Source organism: Rutidosis leptorrhynchoides, chromosome 11 (genome assembly GCF_046630445.1).
Source record: "Rutidosis leptorrhynchoides isolate AG116_Rl617_1_P2 chromosome 11, CSIRO_AGI_Rlap_v1, whole genome shotgun sequence".
In the NCBI taxonomy this organism is placed as follows: domain Eukaryota; kingdom Viridiplantae; phylum Streptophyta; class Magnoliopsida; order Asterales; family Asteraceae; genus Rutidosis; species Rutidosis leptorrhynchoides.
This window is the reverse complement of record NC_092343.1, coordinates 138,315,199-138,329,931: the sequence shown is the minus strand read 5'-3', so window position 1 is coordinate 138,329,931 and position 14,733 is coordinate 138,315,199.

Genomic DNA, 14,733 nt, shown 5'->3' with positions numbered 1-14,733 from the left:
ATTAAATGTCGTTACAACGATAAACGTTACATATATGTCTCGTTTCAAAATCATTAAGTTAGTAGTCTTGTTTTTACATATGTAGTTCATTGTTAATATAATTAATGATATGTTTACTTATCATAATATCATGTTAACTATATATATAACCATATATATGTCATCATATAGTTTTTTACAAGTTTTAACGTTCGTGAATCACCGGTCAACTTGGGTGGTCAATTGTCTATATGAAACCTATTTCAATTAATCAAGTCTTAACAAGTTTGATTGCTTAACATGTTGGAAACATTTAATCATGTAAACATCAATCTCAATTAATATATATAAACATGGAAAAGTTCGGGTCACTACAGTACCTACCCGTTAAATAAATTTCGTCCCGAAATTTTAAGCTGTTGAAGGTGTTGACGAATCTTCTGGAAATAGATGCGGGTATTTCTTCTTCATCTGATCTTCACGCTCCCAGGTGAACTCGGGTCCTCTACGAGCATTCCATCGAACCTTAACAATTGGTATCTTGTTTTGCTTAAGTCTTTTAACCTCACGATCCATTATTTCGACGGGTTCTTCGATGAATTGGAGTTTTTCGTTGATTTGGATTTCATCTAACGGAATAGTGAGATCTTCTTTAGCAAAACATTTCTTCAAATTCGAGACGTGGAAAGTGTTATGTACAGCCGCGAGTTGTTGAGGTAACTCAAGTCGGTAAGCTACTGGTCCGACACGATCAATAATCTTGAATGGTCCAATATACCTTGGATTTAATTTCCCTCGTTTACCAAATCGAACAACGCCTTTCCAAGGTGAAACTTTAAGCATGACCATCTCTCCAATTTCAAATTCTATATCTTTTCTTTTAATGTCAGCGTAGCTCTTTTGTCGACGTTGGGCGGTTTTCAACCGTTGTTGAATTTGGATGATCTTCTCGGTAGTTTCTTGTATAATCTCCGGACCCGTAATCTGTCTATCCCCCACCTCACTCCAACAAATTGGAGACCTGCACTTTCTACCATAAAGTGCTTCAAACGGTGCCATCTCAATGCTTGAATGGTAGCTGTTGTTGTAGGAAAATTCTGCTAACGGTAGATGTCGATCCCAACTGTTTCCGAAATCAATAACACATGCTCGTAGCATGTCTTCAAGCGTTTGTATCGTCCTTTCGCTCTGCCCATCAGTTTGTGGATGATAGGCAGTACTCATGTCTAGACGAGTTCCTAATGCTTGCTGTAATGTCTGCCAGAATCTTGAAATAAATCTGCCATCCCTATCAGAGATAATAGAGATTGGTATTCCATGTCTGGAGACGACTTCCTTCAAATACAGTCGTGCTAACTTCTCCATCTTGTCATCTTCTCTTATTGGTAGGAAGTGTGCTGATTTGGTGAGACGATCAACTATTACCCAAATAGTATCAAAACCACTTGCAGTCCTTGGCAATTTAGTGATGAAATCCATGGTAATGTTTTCCCATTTCCATTCCGGGATTTCGGGTTGTTGAAGTAGACCTGATGGTTTCTGATGCTCAGCTTTGACCTTAGAACACGTCAAACATTCTCCTACGTATTTAGCAACATCGGCTTTCATACCCGGCCACCAAAAATGTTTCTTGAGATCCTTGTACATCTTCCCCGTTCCAGGATGTATTGAGTATCTGGTTTTATGAGCTTCTCTAAGTACCATTTCTCTCATATCTCCAAATTTTGGTACCCAAATCCTTTCAGCCCTATACCGGGTTCCGTCTTCCCGAATATTAAGATGCTTCTCCGATCCTTTGGGTATTTCATCCTTTAAATTTCCCTCTTTTAAAACTCCTTGTTGCGCCTCCTTTATTTGAGTAGTAATGTTATTATGAATCATTATATTCATAGATTTTACTCGAATGGGTTCTCTATCCTTCCTGCTCAAGGCATCGGCTACCACATTTGCCTTCCCCGGGTGGTAACGAATCTCAAAATCGTAATCATTCAATAATTCAATCCACCTACGCTGCCTCATATTCAGTTGTTTCTGATTAAATATGTGTTGAAGACTTTTGTGGTCAGTATATATAATACTTTTGACCCAATATAAGTAGTGCCTCCAAGTCTTTAATGCAAAAACAACCGCGCCTAATTCCAAATCATGCGTCGTATAATTTTGTTCGTGAATCTTCAATTGTCTAGACGCATAAGCAATCACCTTCATTCGTTGCATTAATACACAACCGAGACCTTGCTTTGATGCGTCACAATAAATCACAAAATCATCATTCCCTTCAGGCAATGACAATATAGGTGCCGTAGTTAGCTTTTTCTTCAATAACTGAAACGCTTTCTCTTGTTCATCATTCCATTCAAATTTCTTCCCTTTATGTGTTAATGCAGTCAAGGGTTTTGCTATTCTGGAAAAGTCTTGGATGAACCTTCTGTAGTAACCAGCTAGTCCTAAAAACTGGCGTATGTGTTTCGGAGTTTTCGGGGTTTCCCACTTTTCAACAGTTTCTATCTTTGCCGGATCCACCTTAATACCTTCTTTGTTCACTATGTGACCGAGGAATTGAACTTCTTCCAACCAAAATGCACACTTTGAAAACTTAGCGTACAATTCTTCCTTCCTCAATACTTCTAACACCTTTCTCAAATGTTCACCGTGTTCTTGGTCATTCTTTGAGTAAATAAGTATGTCATCAATGAAAACAATGACAAACTTGTCAAGGTATGGTCCACACACTCGGTTCATAAGGTCCATGAACACAGCTGGTGCATTAGTTAAACCAAACGGCATGACCATAAACTCGTAATGACCGTAACGTGTTCTGAAAGCAGTCTTTGGAATATCATCTTCTTTCACCCGCATTTGATGATACCCGGAACGTAAGTCAATCTTTGAATAAACAGACGAGCCTTGTAGTTGATCAAATAAGTCGTCGATTCTCGGTAGTGGGTAGCGGTTCTTGATGGTAAGTTTGTTCAACTCTCGGTAGTCGATACACAACCTGAATGTACCATCTTTCTTCTTGACAAACAAAACAGGAGCTCCCCACGGTGATGTGCTTGGTCGAATGAAACCACGCTCTAAAAGTTCTTGTAATTGGCTTTGCAGTTCTTTCATCTCGCTGGGTGCGAGTCTGTAAGGAGCACGAGCTATTGGTGCAGCTCCTGGTACAAGATCTATTTGAAATTCAACGGATCGATGTGGGGGTAATCCCGGTAATTCTTTCGGAAATACATCGGGAAATTCTTTTGCAATGGGAACATCATTGATGCTCTTTTCTTCAGTTTGTACTTTCTCGACGTGTGCTAGAACAGCATAGCAACCTTTTCTTATTAGTTTTTGTGCCTTCAAATTACTAATAAGATGTAGCTTCGTGTTGCCCTTTTCTCCGTACACCATTAAGGGTTTTCCTTTTTCTCGTATAATGCGAATTGCATTTTTGTAACAAACGATCTCCGCTTTCACTTCTTTCAACCAGTCCATACCGATTATCACATCAAAACTCCCTAACTCTACTGGTATCAAATCAATCTTAAATGTTTCGCTAACCAGTTTAATTTCTCGATTCCGACATATATTATCTGCTGAAATTAATTTACCATTTGCTAATTCGAGTAAAAATTTACTATCCAAAGGCGTCAATGGACAACTTAATTTAGCACAAAAATCTCTACTCATATAGCTTCTATCCGCACCCGAATCAAATAAAACGTAAGCAGATTTATTGTCAATAAGAAACGTACCCGTAACAAGCTCCGGGTCTTCCTGTGCCTCTACCGCATTAATATTGAAAACTCTTCCACGGCCTTGTCCATTCGTGTTCTCCTGGTTCGGGCAATTTCTAATAATGTGGCCTGGTTTTCCACATTTATAACAAACTACATTGGCATAACTTGCTCCGACACTACTTGCTCCGCCATTACTCGTTCCGACACCATTTGTTCCTTTCGTTCTATTAACCCCTGGTCCGTAGACCTCACACTTCGCCGCGCTATGACCATTTCTTTTACACTTGTTGCAAAATTTGGTGCAGAACCCCGAGTGATTCTTTTCACACCTTTGGCATAGTTGCTTCTGATTGTTGTTGTTGTTGCGGTTATTATTGTTGTTGGGATGATTGTTGTAGTTGCTGTTGTTGTTGTTGTAGTTGTTGTTGTTGTTGTTGTTGGGCCGTTTGTTGTAGTTGCGATTGATGTTGCGATTGTTGGGATAATTGTTGCGATTATTGTTGTAATTGCTGTTGTTGTATTGGTGATTCTTATCACCATTTTCCTCCCACTTTCTTTTGACTTGCTTCACATTGGCCTATTCAGCAGTCTGTTCTTTAATTCTTTCTTCAATCTGGTTCACTAGTTTGTGAGCCATTCTACATGCCTGTTGTATGGAGGCGGGCTCGTGTGAACTTATATCTTCTTGGATTCTTTCCGGTAATCCTTTCACAAACGCGTCGATCTTCTCTTCCTCATCTTCGAATGCTCCCGGACACAATAGGCACAATTCTGTGAATCGTCTTTCGTACGTGGTAATATCAAATCCTTGGGTTCGTAACCCTCTAAGTTCTGTCTTGAGCTTATTGACCTCGGTTCTGGGACGGTACTTCTCGTTCATCAAGTGCTTGAATGCTGACCACGGTAGTGCGTACGCATCATCTTGTCCCACTTGCTCTAGATAGGTATTCCACCATGTTAACGCAGAACCTGTGAAGGTATGCGTAGCGTACTTCACTTTGTCCTCTTCAGTACACTTACTTATGGCAAACACCGATTCAACCTTCTCGGTCCACCGTTTCAATCCGATCGGTCCTTCGGTTCCATCAAATTCCAAAGGTTTGCAGGCAGTGAATTCTTTGTAGGTGCATCCTACACGATTTCCTGTACTGCTAGATCCAAGGTTATTGTTGGTATGTAGCGCAGCCTGTACTGCGGCTATGTTTGAAGCTAGAAAAGTACGGAATTCCTCTTCATTCATATTCACGGTGTGTCGAGTAGTCGGTGCCATTTCCTTCAAAATAGTTAAATGGAACAAGTTAATCATACAGAATATTAAGAGTAGTTAATAGTATTTCGTAGCATAATATGAACTCATTTATAAAAGCTTTTTCTTCATATTAGCGTTTTATAAGTTTAAATTCGGGTAGTACCTACCCGTTAAGTTCATACTTAGTAGCTAATATACAATTCAACTACTACAATTCTATATGAAAAACTGATTATAATAATATTTCGCGTTCAAACTTTTATACAATATTTTACAAACTTACAATACCGCTTATTTTACATAAAGCATGAAATATAGCACACAATAACTTTGATACAAGATAGTTGTGAAGACAATTCTAGCTAGTACACAAGTCGTTCAGCAAAGGCAATAAAGACACGTAATTCATACGTCCAGAAACAAGTCATGCATTCTGGTTTTACTAGGACTACTTCCCATCCTTGGTCTTGTGCAACATAACCGTTATGGCCGTTGATAAGACAGCGTGTTGAAACGTCATCAAAGGGACGAGGGTTACGTAATGTCCAACAGTCCCGTAATAATCTAAAAACCTCATTTCTTACCCCAATTACCGACTCCGTCACTTGTGGAAACGTTTTGTTTAATAGTTGTAGCCCGATGTTCTTGTTCTCACTTTGGTGAGAAGCGAACATTACTAATCCGTAAGCATAACATGCTTCTTTATGTTGCATGTTAGCCGCTTTTTCTAAATCACGAAGTCCAATATTCGGATATATTGAGTCAAAATAATTTCTTAACCCGTTGCGTAAAATAGCATTTGGGTTCCCCGCAATATATGCGTCAAAGTAAACACATCGTAACTTATGGGTTTCCCAATGTGATATCCCCCATCTTTCAAACGAAAGTCTCTTATAAACCAAGACATTCTTGGAACGTTCTTCGAATGTCTTACAAACTGATCTCGCCTTAAATAATTGTGCCGAAGAATTCTGGCCGACTCTAGACAAGATTTCATCAATCATGTCTCCGGGTAGGTCTCTTAAAATATTGGGTTGTCTATCCATTTTGTGTTTTTAAACTGTAAAATAGACAAGAGTTAGATTCATAAAAAAAATACTTATTAATACAAGCAATTTTTACATATATCATAAAGCATAAGAACACTATATTCCATATATTACACCACACGAATACAACTATCTTATTCTGACTCGCTCGTTTCTTCTTCTTCGATTTTGGTTCGTTTTGCCAAGTTTCTAGGGATATATGATGTTCCCCTAATACGAGCCGTCGTTGTCCACATTGGTTTAGAAAAACCTGGTGGTTTAGAGGTTCCCGGGTCATTGTTACAACTTAAGGACTTCGGGGGTTGACGATACATATAAAGTTCATCGGGGTTGGAATTAGATTTCTCTATTTTTATGCCCTTTCCCTTATTATTTTCTTTTGCCTTTTTAAATTCAGTTGGGGTAATTTCTATAACATCATCGGAATTCTCGTCGGAATCCGATTCATCGGACAATTGGTAATCCTCCCAATATTTTGCTTCCTTGGCGGAAACACCATTGACCATAATTAACTTTGGTCGGTTGGTTGAGGATTTTTTTTTACTTAACCGTTTTATTATTTCCCCCACCAGTTCTATTTCTTCATCCGGTTCCGATTCTTCTTCCGGTTCCGATTCTTCTTCCGGTTCCGACTCTTCTTCCGGTTCCTCTTCGGGAACTTGTGAATCAGTCCACAAATCATTCCAATTTACATTTGACTCTTCATTATTATTAGGTGAGTCAATGGGACTTGTTCTAGAGGTAGACATCTATCACATAATATCAAACACGTTAAGAGATTAATATATCACATAATATTCATATGTTAAAAATATATAGTTTTCAACAAAAATGTTAAGCAATCATTTTTAAAGAAAACACGGTCGAAGTCCAGACTCACTAATGCATCCTAACAAACTCGATAAGACACACTAATGTAAATTTTCTGGTTCTCTAAGACCAACGCTCGGATACCAACTGAAATGTCCCGTTCTTATTGATTAAAAACGTTCCATATTAATTGATTTCGTTGCGAGGTTTTGACCTCTATATGAGACGTTTTTCAAAGACTGCATTCATTTTTAAACAAACCATAACCTTTATTTCATCAATAAAGGTTTAAAAAGCTTTACGTAGATTATCAAATAATGATAATCTAAAATATCCTGTTTACACACGACCATTACATAATGGTTTACAATACAAATATGTTACAACAAAATAAGTTTCTTGAATGCAGTTTTTACACAATATCATACAAGCATGGACTCCAAATCTTGTCCTTATTTAAGTATGCGACAGCGGAAGCTCTTAATAATCACCTGAGAATAAACATGCTTAAAACGTCAACAAAAATGTTGGTGAGTTATAGGTTTAACCTATATATATCAAATCGTAACAGTAGACCACAAGATTTCATATTTCAATACATATCCCATACATAGAGATAAAAATCATTCATATGGTGAACACCTGGTAACCGACAATAACAAGATGCATATATAAGAATATCCCCATCATTCCGGGACACCCTTCGGATATGATATAAATTTCGAAGTACTAAAGCATCCGGTACTTTGGATGGGGTTTGTTAGGCCCAATAGATCTATCTTTAGGATTCGCGTCAATTAGGGTGTCTGTTCCCTAATTCTTAGATTACCAGACTTAATAAAAAGGGGCATATTCGATTTCGATAATTCAACCATAGAATGTAGTTTCACGTACTTGTGTCTATTTTGTAAATCATTTATAAAACCTGCATGTATTCTCATCCCAAAAATATTAGATTTTAAAAGTGGGACTATAACTCACTTTCACAGATTTTTACTTCGTCGGGAAGTAAGACTTGGCCACTGGTTGATTCACGAACCTATAACAATATATACATATATATCAAAGTATGTTCAAAATATATTTACAACACTTTTAATATATTTTGATGTTTTAAGTTTATTAAGTCAGCTGCCCTCGTTAGTAACCTACAACTAGTTGTCCACAGTTAGATGTACAGAAATAAATCGATAAATATTATCTTGAATCAATCCACGACCCAGTGTATACGTATCTCAGTATTGATCACAACTCAAACTATATATATTTTGGAATCAACCTCAACCCTGTATAGCTAACTCCAACATTCACATATAGAGTGTCTATGGTTGTTCCGAAATATATATAGATGTGTCGACATGATAGGTCGAAACATTGTATACGTGTCTATGGTATCTCAAGATTACATAATATATAATACAAGTTGATTAAGTTATGGTTGGAATAGATTTGTTACCAATTTTCACGTAGCTAAAATGAGAAAAATTATCCAATCTTGTTTTACCCATAACTTCTTCATTTTAAATCCGTTTTGAGTGAATCAAATTGCTATGGTTTCATATTGAACTCTATTTTATGAATCTAAACAAAAAAAGTATAGGTTTCTAGTCGGAAAAATAAGTTACAAGTCGTTTTTGTAAAGGTAGTCATTTCAGTCGAAAGAACGACGTCTAGATGACCATTTTAGAAAACATACTTCCACTTTGAGTTTAACCATAATTTTTGGATATAGTTTCATGTTCATAATAAAAATCATTTTCTCAGAATAACAACTTTTAAATCAAAGTTTATCATAGTTTTTAATTAACTAACCCAAAACAGCCCGCGGTGTTACTACGACGGCGTAAATCCGGTTTTACGGTGTTTTTCGTGTTTCCAGGTTTTAAATCATTAAGTTAGCATATCATATAGATATAGAACATGTGTTTAGTTGATTTTAAAAGTCAAGTTAGAAGGATTAACTTTTTTTTGCGAACAAGTTTAGAATTAACTAAACTATGTTCTAGTGATTACAAGTTTAAACCTTCGAATAAGATAGCTTTATATGTATGAATCGAATGATGTTATGAACATCATTACTACCTTAAGTTCCTTGGATGAACCTACTGGAAAAGAGAAAAATGGATCTAGCTTCAATGGATCCTTTGATGGCTCAAAGTTCTTGAAGCAAAATCATGACACGAAAACAAGTTCAAGTAAGATCATCACTTGAAATAAGATTGTTATAGTTATAGAAATTGAACCAAAGTTTGAATATGATTATTACCTTGTATTAGAATGATAACCTACTGTAAGAAACAAAGATTTCTTGAGGTTGGATGATCACCTTACAAGATTGGAAGTGAGCTAGCAAACTTGAAAGTATTCTTGATTTTATGAAACTAGAACTTTTGGAATTTATGAAGAACACTTAGAACTTGAAGATAGAACTTGAGAGAGTTCAATTAGATGAATAAAATTGAAGAATGAAAGTGTTTGTAGGTGTTTTTGGTCGTTGGTGTATGGATTAGATATAAAGGATATGTAATTTTGTTTTCATGTAAATAAGTCATGAATGATTACTCATATTTTTGTAATCTTATGAGATATTTCATGCTAGTTGCCAAATGATGGTTCCCACATGTGTTAGGTGACTCACATGGGCTTCTAAGAGCTGATCATTGGAGTGTATATACCAATAGTACATACATCTAAAAGCTGTGTATTGTACGAGTACGAATACGGGTGCATACGAGTAGAATTGTTGATGAAACTGAACGAGAATGTAATTGTAAGCATTTTTGTTAAGTAGAAGTATTTTGATAAGTGTATTGAAGTCTTTCAAAAGTGTATAAATACATATTAAAACACTACATGTATATACATTTTAACTGAGTCGTTAAGTCATCGTTAGTCGTTATATGTAAGTGTTGTTTTGAAACCTTTAGGTTAACGATCTTGTTAAATGTTGTTAACCCAATGTTTATAATAACAAAAGAGATTTTAAATTATTATATTATCATGATATTATGATGTACGAATATCTCTTAATATGATATATATACATTAAATGTCGTTACAACGATAAACGTTACATATATGTCTCGTTTCAAAATCATTAAGTTAGTAGTCTTGTTTTTACATATGTAGTTCATTGTTAATATAATTAATGATATGTTTACTTATCATAATATCATGTTAACTATATATATAATCATATATATGTCATCATATAGTTTTTTACAAGTTTTAACGTTCGTGAATCACCGGTCAACTTGGGTGGTCAATTGTCTATATGAAACCTATTTCAATTAATCAAGTCTTAACAAGTTTGATTGCTTAACATGTTGGAAACATTTAATCATGTAAACATCAATCTCAATTAATATATATAAACATGGAAAAGTTCGGGTCACTACACATAAGACCAAGAGAGTGATGGTTTGATGATGTTTAAATAGAAATGATTCACAGAAGCTGCAGTAACTTCGAATGAGGATGTGATCTTGATATGTTGAAGGTGATGAAGGAGAAGGTGTTCGTGGTGTGTCTAATATCACAGCAAAATAGTAATATTAAAGGTGATGGTTCAAAGTGGTTTTGTTGATCGAAGTTATGTTCGAAGATGATGGTTTAATGGTGTTCCGAAAGACAAAATCATTAGATGGTTGTCTCGATAGTGAGTGTTTTAAATGGAGATTTGTTCATGGGTTTGGTCTTGATTCACGAGATCGAGAGACCTCCAACAAGCTTGTCAAAATTCAAGCGGGATACATTGATCGTTGTTGAGAAGAAGAATGAAGAACTTGTAATCAAAACACGATGATAAATAAAATAGCTAAAGGAACGAGGAGTAGAAAGACGTCAATTAATTGTCGTAATGTTACATCCACTTTTGAGAACAATTACAATGAAAGGCATTTTAAATAGGTTAAATTATTAGTATTATAATTTTTAGTTGGAAAGTATATAGAGTGGTTGAGTGACTCTCGGTGGGTGCATGCATGTATATGTATATATTATAGTTTTAGATAGTGATTAGACAGAAAGCAGAAACTAGTACCAATCAAGAAGGAAAAATAGAATTAGAGTGTGAATGTGAATGTTGCCTGGTTGTCATGTATCATATCTCATATACTATATTAATATCAATATCAACTAGTTGATAATATAAATATTCGAAATATAATAAACATGCGATACAGTGAAGCAATCGGGTGTTCGTAATTATTCAGTCGACATCTAGAGCAATATTTCATATTTCATGCTCCATCGTTAATCAGTGATGGATAAAAGTACACTGAAAAATCCCAAATTATTACATTAAATATATTTATTTATTTTAATCATTATTGTATAAAATTCGATCATTAATTTTTTAAATAAAAAATACATCAACAGTCCCTCTCAATTATGGGTAAAATATGAAAAGTGTTAAAACTTAACAAATAGTTCCTAAATACATTTTTAATAAGCCTAAAATTTATAGAACTCATTTTTCGGATCACCGTTTATTTTAAAATCACATAAATTTCCTTTTAACTCGTTTACTAACAATTGAATAACAAACGAGCGTTTCCGTTGTTTACTAAATAACTTCGAAATTACTTATATATATATAACATACTTTATATCTTCACTTTTATAATAAATTTTATTATATATTATATCAATTTAATTATTTATTTATAACAAATTGTATATAGTAGTTTATTAATATTCTTATGCATAATTATTTATATTTACTTATTTATATATATTTATCTATTTACAAATAATGGTTCGTGAATCATCGGAGATAGTCAAAGGTATAAATGAATCTATTTAAATAGTTCAAGAATTTGTAGACTCAGTTTAACAGACTTTGCTTATCGAATTGAAATCATATAAAGATTAAGTTTAAATTTGGTCAGAAATTTTCGGGTCGTCACAAGTTATAGTTATAGAAATTGAATCAAAGCTTGAATATGAATATTACCTTGATTTAGAAAGATAACCTACTGTAAATAACAAAGATTTCTTGATCTTAGATGATTGCTTGGAATGGATTAGGAAACTTGGAAGTAAACTTGTAAACTTGGAAGTGTTCTTGATGTGTTCTTGAGTAATTGTTTTTATGATGATTATAGGTAATAACCAAAGCTTTTATTTGATGATTTTTGCTGGAAAAATAGTAACTTAGACGTTCATGGAAGAGTGTGTGTGTTTTGAGAGAGAATTGGGAAGAAAATTGGAAGTGAAATGGAGTAGGTGGTGAGTGGTGAAGGTGAGTGGGGTTAAAAGGAGTTCTTATTTTTATTTCCTTGCTCATAAGTCATGCTAGATGTTAAATGATGGTTCCCACATGATTAGGTGACTCACATGGGCTGCTAAGAGCTGATCATTGGAGTGTATATACTAATAGTAAATACATTTAGAAGCTGTGTATTGTACAAGTACAAATACGAGTGCATACGAGTAGAATTGTTGATGAAAATGAATGAGGATGTAATCGTAAGAATTTTTGTTAAGTAGAAGTACTTGGATAAGTGTCTTGAAGTCTTTCAAAATTGTATGAATACATATTAAAACACTACATGTATATACATTTTAACTGAGTCGTTAAGTCATCGTTAGTCGTTACATGTAAATGTTGTTTTGAAACCTTTAAGTTAACGATCTTGTTAAATGTTGTTAACACATTGTTTATTATATCTAATGAGATGTTAAATTATTATATTATCATTATATAATGATGAATTAATGTATCTTAATATGATATATATACAGTTAAATGTCGTTACAACGATAATCGTTACATATATGTCTCGTTTCGAAATCCTTAAGTTAGTAGTCTTGTTTTTACATATGTAGTTCATTGTTATTATACTTAATGATATGTTTACTTATCATTTAACATGTTTATATATAGTGTATCAATATCTTAAAATGATTCATATGTAATTAGTAAGACGTTGTTATAACGATAATCGTTATATATACCGTTTTCAAGTTTCTTAATTCAATAGTCTCATTTTTATGTATATAACTCATTGTTAAAATACTTAATGAGGTACATACTTATCATAATATCATGATAACTATATATATATATATATCCATATGTATGTCATCATATAGTTTTTACAAGTTTTAACGTTCGTGAATCGCCGGTCAACTTGGGTGGTCAATTGTCTATATAAAACCTATTTCAATTAATCAAGTGTTAACAAGTTTGATTACTTAACATGTTGGAAACACTTAATCATGTAAATATCAATTTCATTTAATATATGTAAACATGGAAAAGTTCGGGTCACTACAGTACCTACCCGTTAAATAAATTTCGTCCCGAAATTTTAGGCAGTTGGATGTGTTGACGTATCTTCCGGAAATAGGTGCGGGTATTTCTTCTTCATCTGACCTTCTCATTCCCATGTGAGCTCGGGTCCTCTACGTGCATTCCATCGAACCTTAACAATTGGTATCTTATTTTGCTTAAGTCTTTTAACTTCACGATCCATTATTTCGACGGGTTCTTCGATGAATTGAAGTTTTTCGTTGATTTGGATTTCGTCTAACGGAATAGTGAGATCTTCTTTAGCAAAACATTTCTTCAAATTTGAGACGTGGAAAGTGTTATGTACAGCCGCGAGTTGTTGAGGTAACTCAAGTCGGTAAGCTATTGGTCCGACATGATCAATAATCTTGAATGCTCTAATATACCTTGGATTTAATTTTCCTCGTTTACCAAATCGAACAACGCCTTTCCAAGGTGCAACTTTAAGGATGATGTAATGACCCGGATTTTTCCGATCATTTTATACCTATGAGATTAATATTTACATAAATTAAACCTTACCAACATGATAAGCAATCTAAATTGTTGAGATTTATGTTTTTAAAAAGAGTTTTACACAACGTTTGACCGTCCAATTTGACCGATGATATCACGAACTATATAACAAACGATAATTATACGTTTATGTATATATATGTATTTATATATATTTAACATGATCTAAGAATGGTTTAACATCTCATTGTGTACTAATAACAATAAGTTATAAGTATACTTTGAGACTACTAACTTAAGTTTTCAAAATGATAACTATACGTAACGTTATTTGACATATATACCTTTTGAAATGTCCCGTTCTTATTGATTAAAAACGTTCCATATTAATTGATTTCGTTGCGAGGTTTTGACCTCTATATGAGACGTTTTTCAAAGACTGCATTCATTTTAAAACAAACCATAACCTTTATTTCATCAATAAAGGTTTAAAAAGCTTTACGTAGATTATCAAATAATGATAATCTAAAATATCCTGTTTACACACGACCATTACATAATGGTTTACAATACAAATATGTTACAACAAAATAAGTTTCTTGAATGCAGTTTTTACACAATATCATACAAGCATGGACTCCAAATCTTGTCCTTATTTAAGTATGCGACAGCGGAAGCTCTTAATAATCACCTGAGAATAAACATGCTTAAAACGTCAACAAAAATGTTGGTGAGTTATAGGTTTAACCTATATATATCAAATCGTAACAATAGACCACAAGATTTCATATTTCAATACACATCCCATACATAGAGATAAAAATCATTCATATGGTGAACACCTGGTAACCGACAATAACAAGATGCATATATAAGAATATCCCCATCATTCCGGGACACCCTTCGGATATGATATAAATTTCGAAGTACTAAAGCATCCGGTACTTTGGATGGGGTTTGTTAGGCCCAATAGATCTATCTTTAGGATTCGCGTCAATTAGGGTGTCTGTTCCCTAATTCTTAGATTACCAGACTTAATAAAAAGGGGCATATTCGATTTCGATAATTCAACCATAGAATGTAGTTTCACGTACTTGTGTCTATTTTGTAAATCATTTATAAAACCTGCATGTATTCTCATCCCAAAAATATTAGATTTTAAAAGTG